Below are 15,545 nucleotides of genomic sequence, written 5' to 3' on the forward strand. Positions count from 1 at the left end.
TTTTTGACAAAATAGGGGCCATTTTGGTCCTGTCCATTTTCACTGCTTTTATTCCAGGGTACTGGAATAAATTTGCATGATTTGAAACATCATCTGCTTCTAACAATTTACTATCGGTAGTTCTTTCATCCAGATTTTAGAAAGCCGCTTTTCCCAGTACAAAAGGCTCAATGAATCAGGATGGGGTAGGGTGGTTTTTTTTTTGGCTCATCAGCTAAAAGAAAAAAAACAACCCTATCATAACAAAAATAGCTCAGATGAAAAAAGAACTCTAGTGTGATTGATCAGTTCTAATAACCCATCTTGCAATGGCACTGAAGAATGATACCAAGTTAGCCATCTGCTGCTCAGCTAGGTCCCTGTATATAGCAAGCGCTTTGTATAAACTAAAGCACTATTACACCAGCATCTCAGTGGAAGAAATTTCAGGAACTAATAAAACATATTTGTGATATTGAAATGTTCAAGCACTGTCTAGCTTGGTTGCTAGGGAACACTCTGTATTTAATAAGCCCTCTGCGAACTGTGGTCTTTTGCATCAAAGAGCTAATAACAGACAAAAAACCTCCCAATATTATTAGTTAAAGTACAATTTAACTTTTACTTGAAGCTTTGGTATTGTTGTCACCACTATTGCAATAAAAAAAGGCAGTGTATAAAATCATTGAACAACAAATGTATAAACTATGGTTCATCATAGTAATAAATGCATACACTTATTTTAATTTTAACTTATAACTATAATGCCAGGTTCACTTTTACCTTCCCTTCTTTATTCTAAAAGCGGACAGTATTTTTCTACTGCTAATATGTTATAAATTCTTCTGAATGCTTTTTGAATAAAGCAGATTAAAAATTATCCAAAGAAACACAAGAAGTAAATATCATTTACTAGACCTAAGTGCAAAATCTCCATGTTAAAATAAATCCTGTGTAACTTGCACAGACTAGACAGACTTTCTAAATGTTAAATGGGTCCCAACTTCCAAAACATCTACATATAGAGAATTCTTCCAATCATTTGATGCTCAATTCATTCATTTTCTTCCATCACAATCAAAAGACTCTACTGTATTACTGCCTTTTAAAAGTATTATAAACAGATACATAATTGTTTCTAAAGTGTAGTGTTTGAAGTACTCTATGGAACCAATATATCATAATGGCAAACATATATTTGTCCATCAATTTACTCATCTGAACACAGATGTAGCATTTTCAAAATGTTATGCATGATACTACATACATTAACCAAATTACAGAAACATCTGGTTCATGGAATCGAGTTCAATTTTTGTAAGATTCACTGAAATACAAAACGTTATCTCATCCACTGAAAAGTTGTTTGATATTATTTGATATTATATATAATTCAGTTATAGTAAACTAAAAAGACATTAAAAATAAAGTGATATAATAATGAATATAGTAATTTAATGGATCTTTTTTTCCGGGAAAGAAAGCATTAAGGGAAACAGAAACATCATTTTCAAAAAGCATTTACAGGTTTACACTGCTGACAAGTGGACAGTAAGAGAACCTGTATATTTCTGTGACAACAATGAAACATTTTTCATTTTTGACAGATGGGCAGATAATAGCAGTTATCTAACAGCACATTTGAATGTATCTATTCTCAATCTAAACATATTCAAGGAAAATATATTGGTACTTTTATTCTTCTTCAAGTATCCAATTCATTCATTTCACATGGAAAACACTGCATAAGTCATCATACAATTCATTAAAGACTTTGCTCAGATGCATTCAGTATTTAAAAGTTGAGCAAGGTCCTTCGAAAAGCTAGTAGCTAGTAATATTATCTTTTGCTTTGGAGTACCAAACTTTATACAGAATTGTACATGCACAGTTTGTCATGCACTTGCATATTCATTAATCCATAACCCACCTTGTACCCAAAAACATTGGGTGTCTTGGAGTGCTGTACTGTTGCATTGCTTATTCAACTTCCTTTTTTTTTAGCCAATAATGAAGCAAATAAAAGTGATGTAAGTCAATACTGGAGTTAATTTATGAGATAAAGTAAATTTTTCTTTAAGACAAGTTCAACTCCTGGTTACTTCAGGTCTATCTGTAGTTTTCTTGGCAATAAAAAGCAGTTTGACCTCACCTTTTTAAAATGTAGTTTGGACTTATCCATCAAACCGATAAACTTTGTATTTTCATATATTCTCCCATCCAAGTACTAAATTCAACCTGCTCTGCTTTTCAGAAGCATTCAAGGGTAGCTAAGTGCTGTTATTTATCTGGACCAATTTAGGTATGTTCCTTGTTAAATCAAAAGGTAGACAGGCTGAAGGCAAAATAGAAATACTAGAATAGTACTAGTAAAAATACTGAAGCTGGGAAAATATAGTAATCTTCACTTTAACACAAACCATAATGTTGGAGATTTTGGGGATTATGAATATATATCAAAATGAAAATGAAATAATTGCTTTTGGAATCATGCCTGCATTGAAGTTTCCTGTTTGGGCTTTCTCAATTCCTCATGCAGTAGTTCTTGACCTATGATCATTATTGGAACAGGAATTTTGATCATGTTGTGATGAGGCACCTATATGACTGAACTCAATTTTATGAACGTTTTTATGGCAATCATTAAACAGTCGTAGGTGCTGATCCATTCTCCTGAATGGGTTTACCAGAAACTGGCAAAAGCTGATGAAAACTAGTAAAAAAATGTCATAAATGATGTCACATGACCATTGGACAACACAACTGGTCTTAAATGTGAACCAGTTGCCACGTTGCCCAGAGTTGTTTCAATAGTGAGATAAGAATAAACAAACAAACAAACCTGAAATGCAATCATGTGACTGTGGGGAGGGGGGCAGTGAGATATTTTACAACAGTCAGAAGTGCCTTACAGGCCCTAAAACAATCTTTCTGAAACTGTTGTAACTCTGGATAGTCATTAAACCTAGTTGCAAATTGATAGATTTTTCTGGATTCTCTTTTTTTTTTTGTCTCTTTTCCCAGGGACAAGTAAACCCTGCAACAAGAAGTTACAGGACTGTTGTTAAATAGATTATAATATCTTGGGAGCAGTTAACAATCTATGGTAATTATTTGTGTGAACAGGAAAGGAATGGCATTCCCCAAGTAGTTGGGAGACAAATGCCATATTTCCTAGTGAGCCAAACTATGTCTTCTTCCAGACTGTGTCAGAAGTTGAAACTGGAATAAATTTTATTTATTTAACAAACTTCAATAGCAATATACTATATACTATCAGACGGATGGAATCAAGATCATGTGAAGTGTTAATACCACTTTATAATGCCTTGGTAAGGCCACACTTGGAATACTGCATCTAGTTTTGGTCGCCACGATGTAAAAAAGATATTGAGACTCTAGAAAGAGTGCAGAGAAGAGCAAGAAAGATGATTAGGGGGCTAGAGGCTAAAACATATAAAGAACGGTTGCTGCAACTGGGCATGTCTAGTTTGATGAAAATAAGAACTAGGGGTGACATGATAGCAGTCTTCCAATATCTCAGGGGCTGCCACAAAGAAGAGTGAGTCAAGCTATTCTCCAAATCACCTGAGGACAAGAAGCAATGGGTGGAAACTAATCAAGAGAAGCAACCTAGAACTAAGGAGAAATTTCCTGACAGTTAGAACAATTAACAGTGGAACAACTCTAGAAGTTGTAAATGTTCCAATACTGGAAGTTTTAAAAAAGAGATTGGATAACCATTTGCCTGAAATGATATAGGTTTCCTCATAAGCAGAGGATTAGACTAGAAGACCTCCAAGGTCCCTTATAACTCTTCTATTCTACTCTACTCTACTCTATCTACTTTATTCTATTGAAAAGATTCAGAGCATTGAAGTCCCATATATATACTATAAAGCAGAATAGCAATAGCACTTAGACTTATATACTGCTTTACAGTGCTTTATAGCCCTCTCTAAGGGTTTCCCCCCAACAATTTAGGTCCTTATTTTACCCACCTCAGAAGGATGGAAGGCTAAATCAACTTTGAACCTGGTGAGGTTTGAACTGCCAAATTGCAGCCAGCGGCAGTCAGCAGCAGTAGCCTGCAGTACTGCACTCTAACCACTGCTCCACCATGACTCATGAAAGCTAAAATATGCTTGGACAATTGGAATTATTCTTTTTTTTTTTAATAAACAATATAATTACACTTTTTCAAGCAAGATAGAAAAAGCTAACATTTCTTTCTGGAAATTATGTGTGTGTGTGAAATCACATAATTATTTTGTTCTGAAGTTAAATAATTTTTAAATCTAGGTTTATTCAGTTCAATGAATGAAATCTTCAAAATTCTGATCAAATGCTGTACTTAAGTACATTTTTAAAATTACATACCAAAAGCAGAAACATTATTGCAATTACATTCATCCACTTGGCACCACTATTTAATAAAATACTTTTAATATTAGCACTAATATGAGTAGTAAGATGCTGTCAATAATATGTTAAAATATTGATAATAGCAGTTCAAAAAGAATTTCTGGAAGCCGTTTAAAAAGATGTGCATTAGTATTTCCAGATGATTGTCAATCCACCACTTGCAGACTTAATATGGACTTTTAAGAGGACAAGAAAAATATATCTCAGGAAATTGGAAACAGAATCTGTTTTCCATGCTATGCAATATACAATGTACTTTGATTCCAAAATAGACTACTAAGATAGCCATCTCAAAGTATTTCTTCAGAAAATATTGTTTGAATAAATTCTTGAATTTTTCATCTACTTTTGTCACCTCCACAATATTTTCTGCAATTTATTAAGATGGAAATGAAACATTGATATATGTATTGCTTTTATCTTGCTGAGAATGGATTGAATTACCTCTGTATGAGTTTTGATTTTCCAGGAAATTTGAAGCATATGGAATCCTTATATGAATCCAGAATTGAGAATTTCCAAGTCAGTTCCTATACCTTGTTTATCTTCTAAACACTTTTCAGAAGCATAAACTTTCTAAAACAAAAATGCAGTTATATAGCATTCACAGGAAGCCAGTCACATAGATGCAATTAGTTGTAGAAAATTCAAATAATTACTTAGGTATATGGAAGTCACATAATCTGGTGATAAAAAAATTAATTTTAGAATAAAACATATAACATATAATTATAAAACATGATTCAATATTTTTCCATATTATAAAATGTAGAATAAAGAATCAAAGTATCCAAAACAAAAATAATCAGTGGACTTAGATTTTTTTAAATGGTATATATAATTACAATCATAACATATAATTAATTTAGTAAAACCTGTTTGGTTCGTTCGTTTCTTGGATTTCTCAGTAAATTTTAAAGAGAATTGGTTATTTATCTTTCTAGGTTCGAAAGCCAATAAATTTGAAGATGTGTTAAGAAATAAGATTTGGTCATGCTCTGTGGCTTTCCATACTGATTAAAATATTTAATATTGTTAATAAGGGATGTAGTAAGTAATTTAGTAAGGCAGTTTAGATTTAGAGTTCTTAATGTGATATTAAATTATATTCCTAAAATTTGAAATTTATTTCTTTTAAAAAAACCTTTAAATCTACCATTTTTGAACTGTTGAAGAAAATATGTTTCTAGAAAGGTATTTGTATACCTGAGACCAAAAATGAAGACTTCGTGAAATATATGTATGCAATTTTGAATTAGACTTTCTTTTGATAACAGTGGAAAGACTGGACAAATGATTCCATGAGACTCAGTTTTAACTTGTTTTATTATTTTTAATCCTACATGATTGTTTGTTGCATTCTCTATATTTTTCCTTTTACTCTCTGCAACATTACAGAATACAGGGTAAATATATGCCGTATCATAAATTTGACTATGGTTTCTGTTCAGCATTGATACTGATGCTGAGTTGAAAACACGCAGACAGTTACTGGGAAGAGAAAGCTGAATAATGATAATGAAACATGTATAATATTGTCACACAAATGCTTTGGTGTATTTACTTGAGTCAGACATTAGGATGCTACTACATAAATCAGGTGTGTGCTAACATAACCACACACATTACAGGCTTTGCTGCAGGTACTGCCATGTAGAAATAAATTGTGAACAGGAATAAGCAGATAAGTCAGTACCAGAATGCTTCTTTCTGTAGTGGATAGTGCCATTTTTTTTCTGCTGAGAGCTTTAAGAAATGGGTGGGAAGTCTAGCTTAGAAAGCCCAAACAATTTACAATGTACTGCACCTTTAAGGAAGGTGTCTTCTATTGTGAGAGAAAAAAGAAGGACTGAGAGATTCACTTAATGAGGTCAGCAGTGAAATCATTCTTTCACCTGTGCCTCTAAGCAGTTTCCTAATGATGAAAGTAAAGCAGTAAACTTTTTTGTTGTTGAATCCTTCAGAAGAGAGGAAAATCTACCCTTAGAGCTCCCTTACTGGTGGGAGAGTTGGCTGCAAGTTTGTTTAATCCAGAGCTAAAAAGGATCCTGCTTGGAAAAACCCTGAAGAATCAGCTTTTAAATTTAGGACTGGCACTGTGCTTTAGCAGAGGCTATATACTTAAGAACAACCTGCAGAGAACTTCTGAAAAATGTTGCAGTAAGTCAATTGACTGGTAGAGGCGGATTGCCTAATAGCCTGTCTATCCAGCCTAGAAAAAGAAAATAACACTATTGGCAAGACACATAAAAGGCAAACTTGACTAGAGAGAGAGAAATCTGGAGACAATTTATTTAAAATAAATCACATTTGACTTCAAAAGCAGTTATTTACATTCTTAAACCCACTCAGAGGGTAAGCCAATAAAATTCACATAGTTTTTTGCACATTGTTCTTGTTCTTACTATGGATTACTTATATATGCCCGGTCCAATCTACTTATATATGGATTGTCATGTATAAAAAGTTGGATTTGGCAAGTTCTGTGACATAGAAATGCCCATAAATTATCACTTGGTTATTCTTCCTTCTTATTAACCTATTATTTACATTATTTACAGGTAGAAATTTGGCGAAAGAGTTTACTACCAGATAAGAGGATGCTTTTATGAAAGAACTCTACACTGAGAGAATCACTTCTTCATGTTCATAAAGGCATTCCTTCAACGTTGGGAATAGGTAGACATTGCATGGTGCCAAATCTGGACCAAATGAGGCTGTAATCAAACAGTGGGTTCCAACTTCATTGTTATGCCTTGGTGGTTCATAACTTAAGCTGCAGTTTACAATAAAAGGCACCTAATGGGGAGAAGACCTTATCCACTACTTGGCTTCTTCCCTCTCCATCTATGAATTCATTCACCATAAATAAACAATAAAGAAATAAAAACAATAAAGACTGCCACCAACACCACCACAGCAAATAATATTACACCAAAATTAGAACTATTAAATACTTAAGAACTCTAAAATGGTTTCCTAAATATCTCTGAAACAAAATAGTCTTAATTGAAGATGTCAAGACATAAATAGTTACCACTGTAAAAAGGGATCAATGAGTTTTAAAAAAAGGCATTGCTAATGAATGTTTTGATCAGCTCTAAAATAGACTGTTTTACATAGCCATCTACAGCAAGCCTCAGTTGTTGTGGTGGCATCAGTATGCAACTCTTATGGATTTACATCTCAATCTCTCAGGCAATTCTGTAAGTCATGAGTTTGCATTGTGACATGACTCATATTTCATCATTTTTTCATACCTTGTGGAATACCTCTTTAGTGGAGTCTGAGACATAAGAAGCTATACAAAGCTGCTTAAAAAGATTCATTGTGTTTATACTTTATGTGTGGATGACTAACTAAAAAGCCTATAGCTAAACTATATCAAAGTAGTACATAATATGCCATAGTTCTAGTAAGTATTCTCTGCAATGGGCTTGCTTAGAAAATATTTTAACAGTAAGAAAAAAAATGTGCTTAGATCTCAAATACCTTCTTAGATCCAAAATATTTGGATTTTTTAAGCTTGTACTGAACGTGTACTTATTTCAGTTGCCATATTAATTTACTCTGCAAATTATTTATATTCAAGCCCTGCAATAAAATACTAAAACCTATTGGAAATGAATCACCTAAAATAATAGGCTAATAGTATTAGCTGCAATAATAGATGGCCATGTGTGCAATAAAAAATATGGATAGAGTTATCTTTGCTTTGCAAAGTCATTTTTTAAGCATCAACTCTCTGTTATCATTTTATGGCACTACTGTGTCCTGCCAAATGTTAGGAATTATTTAACATTTGGCAGGACATAGTATTGCCATCAAATTATCAGATGCATTACAACGATGTTATAAACTGAGATTTTCTTTTAGGAATTTGAAAGAAAAAAATGATAGGGTTGTATGGCAATGCTGGAAGAATAGTTTATTGCCTTATGGAAAGAGGTTTCTCACATACAAAGTGGATCTCATCAGTTGCTCATAATTGATGGAATTAAGAGTTATTGACACAAAACAGAGGGTTTTTTTTTTGTCTTAACTTAGACATTTTTATTTATTTGGAGCTAACAAATCAGGATCCTAAGTTTCAACTTTACACTGAACCAACAACTTACTCCCTTAACCTAGGATTGACATTTAAAAAAACGTATCAAGATATTACAACCGCACAGAGATAAGCTACCAAAAGCAAACATACTGCATTATGGCTTAGTGTGATATGTAAACCCAAGTATTTGTTTGATTCTCAAAAGCCAACTTAGAAAATTAAATAATAGACTGAGCTGGAAATGGAGCCTTCTGTAGCAATACTGAAGTTGGATTAAATAACTTTCTTGGTCTTTTTGATTTGAAGGCTGTGAGTTGTACAGTTGTACTGTCTGCTCAGAGAAGAGATTCATTGACAATAATGCATTCATGTAATATTCCTTCAAACATTGCTTGTAAATTGCTGTTGTATTTAAAGTCCCAATACTGACAGATAACCTTCAGAAATAAAAACAATTCCCAATGAATATAAAATGTGGATAAATTAAATAAGATTTTAGCACATAATATGTGATTATTTTCTAAATGGTTCCAGATGATTTCCTTTCAATTCTTCAGGGAAATGACTAGCTTAAGAGGAATTCAAAATTGGAATTTATTCAGCTGATTGAACTATGACTATCACTAAACATAAATCCTTTTACGAGAACAGTTGATCACATTCTCTAGCAAAGTACATGCCTTGAGAGAGAGAATATTTTATTTGCATTATAAAGCAGAAACAAAATGCAGACTGCAGCTGTACAGATTATTTTGCTATATACAGTAATTGCTATGTCCTACAGTCAGCATTTGTCTTATAGCTGAATGTTCCATTCTTCTGCTGAACTAAGAATAAGACACTTGCAAACCTTTTTGGCATTATTGTCCTGAAAGCTGGATGTATGATATATCACTAGAGTTACTAGGAGCTGAATTTGAAGGCATTTTTTATCTTACCAAACTTATGCTTTTGGATAATATTATGCAAATGTGCAAAAATGTACATTTTGATATGAGACATATGATTACATCATTCATTGCATTTGTGATGGTTAATCAACATCTACACTTTCATTTAATTGTTTCCTTTCATGACACAGCCCTTTACTTTCTCACCAGTTCACATGTGCTTGATGAGAGAGTGGTAGTGGTGGTGGTGGGGAATATTAGTATAGAAGAATTCATTTTCACTGAAGTATCAGCTGCCAGGAAAGCATTTTCTTCCCTGTTCTAAGATTTCATTATGATGGTATAGAATCCTTTCAATGAAGAAAGCATTTTAACTCAGTATTGCTGTTGATTTGAATATTCAATGAACTATTCCATTTTTAAAGTGCTTGGAGAACAGTTTTGGACACTGATCCTAGGTTTATTCTAATATTGATGCCAAGTGCTCTAAACTTTCCTTAACACAATCCAACTAGAATAGAACAGAATAGAACAGAACAGAACTAAATTTAAATAGGAACAGTGACAAAAAGCTCCCTTGCCTCAAATTTGTTTTATTGTTTTAATCTTATTTTTAGTGGAATTGCAACTTGCTGTGTGATTCCCTTGGATGGAAAGAAAACTACAAATATTTCAGCAAATAACAAATCTACACAGTGCTATGCAGTGTTTCAGAGTTGGCTTCCAAAAGATTCTTCGGAGTACAGAAGGACACAAACATAGCAACTGTCTAGACTTCTAAATAAACTTCTGGAGATCAACTCTGAAAGATGGCACAGTCTCCTAGCTCACCTTCCAATTCAGGAACTGGCAAAGAACATAGAGCCTTTTAAAATATTATTCTCCCTGTTTGGCAACTGCTTCCACTGTTCACAGTATTTCAATTTGAAAACCACTGAGACTGCAAAGGAAGCCATCTCTTTAAGACAGCAGTACACAAGGGAGGAAAATCTGCACTATAAGCAATTTAAAGCAAAGAAATTTCTAAAGGCAGAAACACATGGAAGCAATAAGTTATCTTCCAAACACCTTTGGGACTCATTCTACCATTTTTTAAATTCAATATAATTCCCAAAAAGGTAGCTTTCCTTGAAGATGAAGGTGTTTATGGCAGCAATGTAGTGTCTTAAAAGTCAAACCAATATGGCACAACAGCTGTGCAGTTTGGAGGGACATCAATTTGATAAAAACACAGCTGCAATGTATATCTTATCCAAATTCAGCTTTCATATTAGGTGCAGTCAAAACCTGGCAAAGTTTTTGAGGTGCTTTTGAAATTCATTGTAAAGTAGTAGAATAATCAATTGTCTGTATAAGTATTAGTAGTTCTCAAACTTCTATTGTTGTATGGTTGTTGTTTTTCAAAATGTTTTGCATATATATATATGTGTGTGTGTGTGTGTGTGTGTACTGTATGTGTATATGTGTGTGTGTGTGTATAGATATAGATAGATAGATAGATAGATAGATAGATAGATAGATAGATAGATAGATAGATAGATAGATATAATCTCTGACAATCGAAGCTGTATATTAGAACATGGGATATTAAGAATTTTCATAGTGTTGTAACAAATCCTAATACTTTATGATTTCAAACTGAAAAAAATGGTGGTCAGAATTTATTCTTAAAATTAATTGCAACAAATAATGGGCAAAAGAAAAACACTGTGGATATTTTCTACAAAAAATGGTTTGGATCTTATGTCAACTTAAGTTTTGTAAGTGTTGCTAAAAATAAAGTGATATTATTATTTTTAAAAAAATGTTGCTATTTATATTCTTTTTGATTGTTTCAGGTATCAGACACCTGAATCAGACATTTATATCTTACATTCATAATCAGTGTCTTACATTAGAGACACCAGATGTAGCTTTAGTTCATTGTATACAAATAATTCTGTACTAATATGTGCATGTATATGATAGTTTTGCTCCTAACAGCATTGATCTTCAGAATTAATAAGATGCTGGAAACAGATGTCCATGCCTGGAAAGAAAACACAAATATTACATATATTTCTCCATATCAAATTTGCTCTTTCCTCATATCAGAAAAATGAAGAAAAGTATGACAAATAAGATAAATCGAGATGTCAAAAGAATGAAAAGCTCAGATTGCTCAGTTTGTACAAGAAAAAGAACATTAAAGATGGAACAATATCATATTTAATTTTCACCAACTAATGTGGAATTTACAATAGAATTAACAATATAATGCATAAAACCCTTCAGAATGAAATAATGGTTATTTGGATTGTAAATATTTTACTTAGCAATTATAAAATAACAGTGGTAGAGGATGATACTGGGACAAGGGCAGGGGTGGGTTCCTGCCAGTTCTAACCTCTTCTATAGAAGAGGTTCCACAAATCTACAGTGCAGTTTAGAACTGGTTCCAGCTTCCTCCCCGGGCCCATCTGCACATCATCAAAATGAAGAGAGAGAGGAGGAATTCTAGGAGTTGAAGTCCACAAGTCTTAAAGCTGTCAAGTTTGAACACCCCTGAGTTTTTTTTTCTAAAAGGTTAGGGGTGCAAGGGTCTTGTAACTTGACAGCTTTAAGACTTGCACACTTCAATGCCAGAGTTCCTGAGCCAACATGACTGGAGGAGGAATTCTGGGAGTTGAAGTCCACAAGTCTTAAAGCTCTCAACTTTGAACATCCCTGGGGGTTTTTTGTCTAAAGAGTTAAATTTTCAATTTCAATTTTTCAATTTTATTTGATTTCTAGACTGCCCCCTCTCCCCGAAGGGACTCGGGGCGGTGTACAGGAACCACATTAAAAAACCATATACATAATAAATACCCTTAAAATCAAATTAAACCTTGAACCCTGTACAAATTGATAAAAATTAAAACTCGGCCTAAAACCAACCCATAGAATTTAAAAATGCAGATTTGAGGTGGGTAAACTGGGATTAGGCCAGGCCGGCTGAATTGAACAGGTGGGTTTTAAGCTTCTTATGGAAGGAGCGGAGGTCTGTAGTTGTTCTGATATCAGGGGGAAGGTCATTCCAGAGCGTCGGGCCCATCACAGAGAAGGCCCTTCCCCTGGGCGTTGCCCGCTGGCACAGCCTAGTGGACGGCACCCAGAGAAGTCCCTCTCTGTGTGAGCAGATCGGCCGAAGGGATGTATGGGGCAGGATACGATCCCGCAAATACCTAGGTCCTGTGCCATGGAGCGCTTTAAAGATGATAATCAACACCTTGAAACGCACCCGAAAATCCACAGGTAGCCAGTGCAGCCCGCGCAGGAGAGGTGTTATGTGGGAGTACCTAGCGGCTCCCGAAACTGCCCGCGCGGCCGCATTCTGAACCAACTGCAGCCTTCGGGTGCATCTCAAGGGGAGCCCCATGTAGAGAGCGTTACAGTAGTCCAGCCGGGACGTCACAAGCGCATGGGTGACTGTGCGGAGGACGGTCCGGTCCAATAGGGGACGTAATTGGTGCACCAGGCGAACCTGGTGAAACGCCCCCCTTGCCACGGCTGTCACATGGTCATCCATCGACAGCCGGGCATCTAGGAGGACGCCCAGATTGCGTACCTGATCCACGGGGGCCAGATGTTCACCCCCAATGGCCAGTGATGGAGTCAACTGGTTGAACCAGGGTGCCGGTAGCCACAGCCACTCGGCCAGAGAGGTAGGAGGAGAACCACCGCAGAACGGTGCCCCTCACCCCCAGCCCCTCCAGTCGGTGCAATAGGATACCATGGTCGATGGTATCAAAAGCTGCCGAGAGGTCTAATAGGACCAAGATGGAGGAGCAACCCCCATCTCTGGCCCTCCAGAGATCATCTACCAACGCGACCAAAGCCGTCTCCGTGCTATGGCCGGGCCGGAAACCAGACTGGCGCGGGTCCAGATAATCAATTTCCTCCAGGTGGCGTGGGAACTGTTGTGCCACCACACTCTCTACAACCTTCGCCAGGAAGCAAAGGTTGGAGACAGGACGGTAGTTGGCTAACATAGCTGGGTCCAGGGAGGGCTTCTTGAGTAGGGTCCTCACCACCGCCTCTTTCAGGACGGTCGGCAAGAGCCCCTCTCTCAAAGAAGCGTTGACTAACTCCTGCAGCCAGCCTCGTGTGACCTCCCAGGAAGCCAGTATAAGCCAGGAGGGACACGGGTCCAATAAACATGTGGTGGCTCGCAGTCGCCCACGCAACCTGTCCATATCGTCGGAAGTAACAGAGTCAAACTCCTCCCAGAGTGGAACCTCAAGATCCACCTTCGACGTCCCCCCTAGACCACTAGAGGAGACCCACTCACTGCGAATCTGAGCGATTTTGTCCTGCAGATACTCCCCAATCTCCTCTGCTCTACCCTGCAAAGGGGCTTCCCACGGCCTCTGTTGGAGGAGGGAGCGGGTCACCCTAAACAGGGCGGCAGGGCGGTTATCTGCAGATGCAATAAGAGTGGCACAATACTGACGCTTGGCCACTCTTAAAGCCACAAGGTAAGTCCACAAATAGGCTCTCACCTGTGATCGGTCAGATTCAGAGCGTGATGATCTCCATCTGCTATCTAGGTGTCTCTTGCGGCGCTTCATCATCCTCAGCTCCTTGGTTAACCAAGGGGCCTGGGTGGATCGCTGCCGCAAGAGAGGCCACAAGGGCGCAACCCGGTCCAAGGCCCCGGCGGCCGCACTGTTCCATGCAGCCACTAGGTCCTCCATCCGGGTGCGGGTCAGGGCTACAGGAAATGGCCCAAGCTCCATCTGGAACCTATCAGGTTCCATCAGGCGTCTGGGGCGGAACCATCTAGGACATTCCGGTTCCGCCTCCCCGCGATGGGGAGTAGCGGCTGGGAAGTCGAGCCAGAGAAGTGAGTGATCTGACCATGACAGGGGTGTAATGACTAAATCCCCTACTCCTAGATCACTCCTCCACTGGCCAGAGACAAAGATAAGGTCCAGTGTGTGACCACCCTCATGTGTGGGGCCCTGAATTACTTGGGTCAGGTCCATGGCTGTCATGGAGGCCATGAACTCCCGGGCTGCCTCGGATGTTTCCCCTACCGATGGCAAGTTAAAGTCCCCCCATGACCAACAGCCTGGGGGTCTCAACCGCCATCTCGGCGATCACCTCGAGTCGCTCGGGCAGGGCTGCTGATGCATAGCGAGGAGCCAAGTATACAATCAGCAAGCCCAACTGTCTCCAACTAAAAGTGCAAGGGTTTTGTAACTTGACAGCTTTAAGCCTTGTGTGCTTCAAATGACAGAGTTTCTGAGCCAACATTTTGGTTGCTAAGCAAGAGTGTTGTTAAGTGAGTTTCACCACATTTTGCAAGTTGGCTACACCCATCCAATCACATGGCTGGCAAGCCACTCCCACCCAGTCACATGGCTGGCAAGCCACTCCCACAAAACAGGCCACACCTACAGAAGGGGTTCTAAAAAAATTTGAAACCCACCGCTGGACAAGGGTATCTAAAGAACCAAATTGATTGAGGGTAGTTTTAGACTTCTCCCTTCCCAGCTTGGTTCACAGACTGTTGAACTGAAGATAAAATAATCCACACTGTTTATCGGACATTAATACAATTGAGTGAGTCCAGAGGTATTTCACAAGAAGAGTACTACACTCCTCTACTCACAACAGAATACCCTACACCACCAGGCTTGAAATTTTGGGCTTGGACAACCTGGAACTATGCTGCCTATGGTCGGATTTAAGCATAGTACACAAAATAATCCGGTACAATGTCCTACCAGTCAATGACTTCTTCAGCTTCAACCACAATAAAACAAGAATACAAACAGATACAAACTTTGTTTTGGGATTGTATCCATTGGTACTATCTTTGCTTTCTTTTGTCACAGTTCTTTTACTTCTATATGCAGATCTTTTCATTTTGCTATCTTCTCCAGTTCTTTCCCTTCTATTCTGCTGTCTCCACATTCACTATCCAGACTTTTATGTCTTCTTATTGACAACTATTAAATTTGGGTGTTATGTAGTAGGTCAGGGGTGTCAAACTCTCATTGTCATGTCATCACATGATGTATTGGGACTCCCCCCCCCCTTTGCTAAACTGGGCATGACGTATCTGGCTCACAGGCCACAAGTTTGACACTCCTGTAGTAGATACTTGTCTGACTGTATTCTAAAGTCCTAGAGAGGTTTGGTGCCTTCATTTTCTATTACTTTGTCTTTTTGGT

The 15,545-nt window shown here is 37.3% G+C and overlaps 1 protein-coding gene across 1 annotated transcript in view; it reads left to right on the forward strand.

The window, feature by feature from the left end:
• Nucleotides 1-15,545, forward strand: part of CD226 (CD226 molecule) — a 703,503-nt gene that overhangs the window by 448,383 nt on the left and 239,575 nt on the right. The window lies entirely within an intron of this gene.

This window comes from Natrix helvetica (genome assembly GCF_964273705.1).
Source record: "Natrix helvetica genome assembly, chromosome: 4".
Classification (NCBI taxonomy): Eukaryota; Metazoa; Chordata; class Lepidosauria; order Squamata; family Natricidae; genus Natrix; species Natrix helvetica.